Source organism: Mus pahari, chromosome 9 (assembly GCF_900095145.1).
Source record: "Mus pahari chromosome 9, PAHARI_EIJ_v1.1, whole genome shotgun sequence".
NCBI classification, from domain to species: Eukaryota; Metazoa; Chordata; class Mammalia; order Rodentia; family Muridae; genus Mus; species Mus pahari.
This window is the reverse complement of record NC_034598.1, coordinates 70,914,727-70,922,925: the sequence shown is the minus strand read 5'-3', so window position 1 is coordinate 70,922,925 and position 8,199 is coordinate 70,914,727. Positions and strand designations below refer to the sequence as shown.

Genomic DNA, 8,199 nt, shown 5'->3' with positions numbered 1-8,199 from the left:
TCTTAATGTTTCAAGGTTTATTTATTCCAAGGGAGAAAGGAAATACAAGAAGGAATTAAAAACAAAGTATATGGGAACCCTCATGGAAAGTGTGAAAATTCTTGGCCTTTTGGGATTCTCAGTAGGAGAACTAGACAAATAATTTATGGGATATTGTATCAAGACCAAAGCTAAATAGAAACAGCGTATCAGAATCCTATGCTCACTAGGTTAGAATTACTCAGAAGTTAAAGAAAGTGTTAGTTTGGGCTTGTAACTGTTTATTCACACAGATTTTGTTATTAACAAATAATATCTTATCACTTAAGAAACACATAAAAACTATTTCCATCCAGACCCCATGAGGTGGAACAATTGATTTTAAATGTCACAATGCATTGCATGCTCATAAAATGCTTATTAAAATATATTCACACCATAAAACACAAGTTACTCTCATGAGAGCAGCCCCAAAGACACACATGAGAAACCCATCTCTGAAGTAATGCATATACACATACCATGTGTTCTCCCAAATGACAGGGATCTTCAAGGAAGAAGAACATGAATTCTAACAATCAAACATACATAGCGAACAGGTAAAAAAATTAAAAACAAAGTTTTTGTTTGTTTGTTTGTTTATAAGAAGTCCCTCAAGAAAGAATTTTCTGGGGAAAAAAATGTGCTTAGTAATTAGAAATGGAGCTTTTCACATACTTGATAATTTGGCCATTTGGCAACCACATCTGCTTGTTGACTGAGTCTGTACCATGTTGCTTTTGCTATTTGATACCATAAGTTCTCCCAAATTTAATAGATTCAAACTTAAAAGCAAATTAACTTGTATTCTTGAGTTCATAAAAATGTGTGTCTCACAAAATGCTATCAGGTTTCTCTTTTGCTTTGTTTTTTGTTTGTTTGTTTGCTTGTTTGTTTGTTTTTCTGTAGACTTTAAGGGATACTCAGTTTTGGGGTGGTGGAGGAGCCATTAGGTAGAGATTCGAATGCATATCCATCATTCTGCCATCTGTAGCCACAAAGAAATTCCTTGTCCATAAGAAAATGCTTAATAGAGCAGAACAAGGTTCAGGTGACCCTAGCCGAGTTCGCTCCTTAGTCCTTTCGCCTACCCACCGGCGTACCAGGCAGACCCATCCCGTCCTGTGCCAGTAGAGCACTGCCAACGGCACCATGCCCTACCAATACCCAGCACTGACCCCTGAGCAGAGGAAGGAGCTGTCTGACATCGCTCACCGCTTTGTGGCTCCAGGCAAGGGCATCCTGGCTGTAGATGAGTCCACTGGAGGCATTGCCACGCGCCTGCAGTCCTTTGGCACCGAGAACACCGAGGAGAACAGGTGCTTCTACTGCCAGCTGCTGCTGACTGCCGATGACCGCGTGAATCCCTGCATGGGGGGGGGGGGCGGTGGAGGGGATGATCCTCTTCTATGAGACACTGTACCAGAAGGCAGATGATGGACGCCCCTTCCCCCAAGTTATAAAGTCCAAGGGTGATGTTGTGGGCATTAAGGTAGATAAGGGTGTGGTGCTACTGGCAGGGACCATTGGCGAGACTACTAGCCAAGGGCTGGATGGGCTGTCTGAACGATGTGCCCAGTATAAGAAGGATGGAGCCGACTTTGCCAAGTGGCGCTGTGTGCTAAAGATTGGGGAACATACTCCCTTAGCCCTGGCCATCATGGAAAATGTCAATGTTCTGGCCCGTTATGTCAGCATCTGCCGGCAGAATGGCATTGTACCCATTGTGGAGCCTGAAATTCTCCCTGATGGGGACCATGACTTGAAGCGCTGCCAGTACGTAACTGAGAAGGTACTGGCGGCCGTCTACAAGGCTCTGAGCGACCACCATGTCTATCTGGAAGGCACATTGCTGAAGTCCAACATGGTCACACCTGGCCAAGCTTGCACCCAGAAATTTTCTAATGAGATTGCCACAGCAATGGTCACAGCACTTTGTCGCACAGTGCCCCCTGTTGTCACTGAGGTCACTTTCCTGTCTGGAGAGCAGAGTGAGGAAGAGGCATCCATCAACCTCAACGCCATCAACAAGTGTCTCCTGCTGAAGCCATGAGCCTTGACTTTCTCCTATGGCCGAGCCCTGCAGGCCTCTGCTCTAAAGGCCTGGGGTGGGAAGAAGGAGAACATGAAGGCAGCCCAGGAGGCGTACATCAAGTGTGCCCTGGCCAACAGCCTCACTTCTCAAGGAAAGTATACCCCAAGTGGCCAGTCTGGAGCCGCAGCCAGTGAATCTCTCTTCATCTCTAACCATGCCTACTAACGAGAGCTGATCTAAGGCTGCTCCATCAACACTCCAGGCCCCTGCCTACCCACTTGCTATTGAAGAGGGGCCTTCAGGCTCTTTCCCATCACTTGCTGCTGCCCTCGTGTGTGCGGTGTTGTCTGTGAACGCTAAATCTGCCATCCCTTCCAGCCCACTGCCAATAAACAATATTTAAGGGGGAAAAAAAAGAAAATGCTTAATAAAATAAAACAAAATAAAATAAAGTAAAATAAAATAAATTAAAGAAAATGATTAGTCAGGAAAGGAACGCTATAAGAACGTGGAGCAGAATATGATGAACATTAAGGTTATAAAAGGCACCATCATCAGAGGTAACAATGTAGGTGAACTGTCTGTTGCAGCCTGGAGAAAATCCACCCTGGAACCAGGAAAGGGAAGAAACGTATCATGTAGACTTTTCAGCAGAGTTTCAGTAAACACCGAGGAAGGGAGGAAACTGCTTATTCGAGTAACAGAAAATAGGAGTTTCATCGTTTCTAAACCTCATATTTTAAAACCATAATCCCTTATATCTGCAGGATCGCCCTCCAAGCCAGTAATTAAAGTAAAAGGATAGTATTCGAAAGAGGTAGTATTCTTTCCATAATGTTAGTGTTGTCACAAAGCAGAGACCTCTTGAGCAGGCATATTTTTCTTGATTCGGTTTTGGACTTCAAGCTTCAAGAACAATGAGAAAGTGAGTCTTGCTTGCAAACCCAGCCTGTGGTACACTTCGTGATAGTAACCTAAGAAGACGACTGTGTGGTAGCAGAAATCTAGAAGGACACAAGGTAAATGACTAAGAGTCTATGCTTAAAATTATATTCACACGGAGAACATAGCGATCTGAGATTTGACAAGTGTTTTCTTATGCTTAGGCTACTCAGGCAAGCCTAACGCGCCGGGAGGAGTGGCTTGTATCCAAGAGGGCTCCGTAAAGGAACTGCGGAAATTTTTTTTTAAAGATTTATTTATTTATGTATTATATGTAAGTACACTGAAGCTGTCTTCAGACACTCCAGAAGAGATGGTTATGAACCACCATGTGGTTGCTGGGATTTGAACTCCAGACCTTCGGAAGAGCAATCGGGTGCTCTTACCCACTGAGCCATCTCACTAGCCCGGAAGAACAGCTTTTATTGGATGTAAGAGAGCCAGCACTGTCTGTGAGAAAAATGACAGAACGAGGGTCACAATATTCGGGAGATATGTAAGGGGAATGAGAAGGTGGCGGGCAAGGGAGCCCAGGAGCTGAAATAGATGTGGGAGTTTGTAGTAGATGGAGTGGAGGTGGTGAGAGGGGACAGCACGCTAGTGTGGGGTTTGAAATGTATAATGAGTCCTTGTGTGTAGGGACTGAGGGATCCTGGAGGCCAGCCATCAGCTTTAATATGCAATCATAGATGTATATGAGCACAGAGCCTTGTGTTCCTTCTACCAGAGCAAAGGGAAATGGTTCCTTTTGGCGGACAGAAACTTGTTTCACAGAAGGAATGCTAGCCATTATCTGAGGGCCAGAAATCTTCCTTTTTATTTATTTTTTTCTTATAAGTAATACATTTTATTTTTTCTCTCTTTTTAAAAACTTTTTTATTAGATATTTTCTTTATTTACATTTCAAATGTTATCCCCTTTCCATGTTTCCCCTCTGAAAACCTCTTACCCATCCCCCCTCCCCTGTTCACCATCACACCCAATGCTGCTTCCTAGCACTGGCATTCCCCTATATCGGGGCATAGATACTTCACAGGACCAAGGGCCTTTCTACCCACTGATGTCTGACAAGGCCATCCTCTGCTACATATGTGGCTGGAGCCATGGGTTCCTCCATGTGTTCTCTTTGGTTGGTGGTTTAGTCCTGGGAGTTCTGGGGGTACAGCTTGTTCCTCCTATGGGACTGCAAACTCCTTTATCTCCTTGGGTCCTTTCTCTAGCTCCTCCATTGGGGATTCTATATTCAGGCTTGCACGCATTTCCAGACATGTGAACTATGTATGACCTAACCAAGGTCAACTTACTCTTATTTGCAAATATTTTAGAGATATAAACTGAAAATGTTATTCATATTACCTTGTAGTAGTATTCTGTTCACTGTAATTCTCACCTAAAAAAATGAAAATGTGTTTTATAAATATTTATTGAGTGGTTATCTTTAAGAATATGCAATATATTAGCATAAATAGATCATAACTGATTCCCAAATATTCTGTTGTTTATGTGGAATGCCTTAACTCAATGCAGTCAAATTTACTTCAGTTTTCAAGTCAAGAAAGTATGAAGATTTCTTGAAAAAAGCTGAGTGTATCCGTTCACTCTGTTTTCAGTCATGAGTCATTTTTATTTAATAAATTTGTTTTTGAAATTAACTGTTCAATACACAAATTACTTTCAGGGTACAGGATGCTACTGGAATTAGAAGAAAAGTTTTTGCCCTACTAATAGATAGATTTCATTGAAAACAAGAGACAAGCAGAACTTCAGAGCCATAAAAGTTCCAATTCTCTCTAGTTTTCACCCCTTCCCACTTTGCTCACCTAAGAAAGTCCTGTATCCATATAGACAAGCCCTGGGTTAGCTTTGAAGTGGATGAATAGTGAGTGCCTTCCTTTGGGGTTAAATAGAGCCCTGTTTGAACTTAAGGACATGCTACCTTAAATGTATTAGGAAATCCAGAAGGTTGACGTTGGTCATGTCACAAATATAAGTCAAGTTAGCTCATAAAAGTAGGATCTATGAATCTTAGTAAATGTTGGTGTAATGGTTTGTATATTCTTGGACCAGGGAGTGGCACCATCTGGAGGTGTGGCCTGGTTGGAATAGGTGTGTCACTGTGGGTGTGGGCTTAAGACTCTCACCCCAGTTTCCTGGAAGTCAGTCTTCCAGTAGCAGCCTTTGGATGAAGAAGTAGAACTCTCAGCTCCTCCTGCACCGTGCCTTCCTGGATACTGCCATGCTCCTGCCTTGATGATAATAGACTGAACCTCTGAACCTGTAAGCCAGCCCCAATTAAATGTTGTTTTTATAAGACTTGCCTTGGTCATGGTGTCTGTTCACAGCAGTAAAACCCTAACTAATACAGTTGGTCATCTCTTTCATGTAGCAGGTAGTTACCTTTAAAAATACCTTACATAATTAGTAGCAGAGACAGTTTTCTTGGGGCAATTTGCTCAAAAACAGTAACACTTCGATATAATGCCCCCACATGAAAGCAGAAGTTAAATAAAGGATGCTTAGTATTGAGTATCTTCCTCTTATAAAATGAAGGACCATCGACAATTTAACCACTTAAATAAGGCTTTAGGAAACAGGAGATGCTAAAGTCATGGATAATCCTAGAGGTGCTATTTTTCTACATTTCTTGGTTCACTTATAGGGCCTACGTTCCCTCAGAAGACCTAAAAGTCAAGGAAAATGAGAACAAGGACAGGAATGCAAACTGATAGCCACATGCCTGCTAATGTCACTGGCTCAACACACGCAATGCTGGGTATATGTGAGACACAGAAGCAGAGAATCTTGGCCTTATTTCTCCTTACCTTCTGACTGATATCCCTGGAGGACATTATGTCACTGCTGTCATCCGAGGTTCCTAACTTTGCCGCATTTGAGACAACTGATCTTCATATTTCACAATGTTGTTTGTTGTTGGTTACCAAACAACAAAAACAGAAAGAAAAGAAAAACTCAATATAACGAATGTATGTGCAATAGTCTCCTGGCAAACTGAACTAATCGAGTCAGTCATGCTAGGTCAAATACTTGCCAGGGTACTTCCCAAGTGAACACTGCAACGCTCAAGTTTCCCATTGTTTACTTCTCTTCTCATTCTCTACTATTTTAATAAATTACAAGTCAGTGAAGTAATAATCCACACTTCTGTGACCACCTTACTCTCACAACTTAGAAGCATTACTAAACATTTTTATAATGAAAATGCTTCAGTGGGAGTAGAAAAGCCCAACCCCAAAGTCATTAATCAAAAAGGATTGGCACAGAATTAAAAAGAAAGTGGAACTTAGAACAATCTTACAACTCTTTCCTCGATTTAAATTAAGTATCTGTTACATATAATAGTCTACTACTTATCTATAAATATTTAAAAATGTAAACGCTCAACAGACTCTGTAACTATTTAATGCAGAATAATAAACAGTTCCCTAATCAAAGTGATGAACTAAAATAAGTAAAAGAAATCTTAAGATCAGCAATAATGTAAAAGTGTTTGTTATACTATAAGAAATTCCATGGTATATATTCATCACTTGTTATGGCTTTGCTATCAGCCTGAGAAAACTGTGTTGGAGTTCTTGGTAAGCCAGAACACTCTTGTGCAATGTCACCGTGGTATCTGTACTCTGGCAACTCAGACCTCATCAATGATAACCTACTCACCTGAAACTTTTTAGGGTACATGCTCCTCTTTTGCAGATTAAAACAAAAAACAGTAAAGCCTAAATTAATGGTTCCAAGGGAATACCGGGTCTTTGTTTACTTGAACTACTAAGAAAAAAAAAATATCAAAATCTCTTTTTAGTATAGAATTTTGGTAGAAGCCACAGAAGTTCTACTTTGAGTAAGTCAGTCAATTGTGTGTAAATAAAAGAAACAACAGTGTTAAAAATTGCTAGTGAGAGTCAGGTATATTGGCACAAGACTTTAATACCAGTATTTAGCAGCCAGAGGCAGGAGGATCTCTTTGAATTCCAATTCAGCCTGGTCTATATACTGAGCTCCAGGACACAGTTAGAACCTGTCTCCAATCAAACCAAACCAAATAAAACAAAACAAACAAACAACAAAAGAAATGTCAGAGAACATAGGAAAGCCAGAAATGGGGGCAATTTAGAAGTATGGGGAGAAGAAGGAGAAAATTACATGGAGTGAATGGTTATGATCAAGTTAAAGAACTAGTAGACCTCAGCTACGTCTAGGAATGGTGTTTAGGAGTAAATTTTACAACAAATGTGGCCTACAAATATTCAGACTTCTACCTGGCAGAACACAAATAAATCCATCTTGTATAAAAAAAAAAAAAAAAGAGAGAGAGAGAGAATGTGAGAGGTAAAAGGCAAAATAGAAACTTAATTATCACATGAAGGATTTAGCAGCTTATCGCACATGGTCCTATATTTAGTTCTTCCATGAGAACATAGAAAACTAAATGACCTCTCTAGGTCAGTGTAGGGTTCTAAGAAGGATCTGAGCAACAACTACAAGACCCACGAGATAAAGGACCAGGCACATAAAACAAGATAATATTCTCTTATAAGTTAGAAAAACATTCTAGGCAAGCGTAGGAGGTATTCTAGCATTAAAATCTATAACAATGTAAAAATAAATACATGTACTTTAATTGAATCAGGAAGAAATGCTCTAGGCAAAGCATCATTTTGGAAAATTCATTTCAATAAGACCCATAAAATCCATCAGAAGATGGAGCGATGGAACAGGATATGTATCAGTGACTGTGACTTAAAAAGCATAGATGTTGACTTAAGACTGTAGAAGAAATGTTACACTGAAGACAAATTAGTAAGTATTTATCGGCTGGGTATGTAGAAGCTCTTCACTGAAAGACAAATTAAAATTAAAGAAAATGAATGATAAAGTCCTGCAGAACTAGAGCCCAAGGAAAGCAAAATTTACAAGAACAGTAGATTTGAGTTGACCTTGGGAAGAAAAGATTAACTTGCGCTTCTTGATTAGCTCTCTGATGGTCCTAAAAGTTCATTTCAGACACTCTATATACATCCAGAAATGAGCTCAAACTGGACTATGGAAGGATTTTTTTGACAGTCAGATAAAAGCCAGAATTTCTTGTGAAATGCATTTTCTGTCCCCCAAACGAAGTCATTTCTCTGGATAAAGGTCTTAAGGTTCTCCATTAACTTGCACCTGTGCATATCAAAGCTTACACT

General features: G+C 40.4%; 1 pseudogene; it reads left to right on the top strand.

Moving 5' to 3' along the window:
- Nucleotides 1-1,069: 1,069 nt before the first annotated feature.
- On the top strand, nucleotides 1,070-2,451 carry LOC110326788 (annotated as a pseudogene).
- Nucleotides 2,452-8,199: the final 5,748 nt, after the last annotated feature.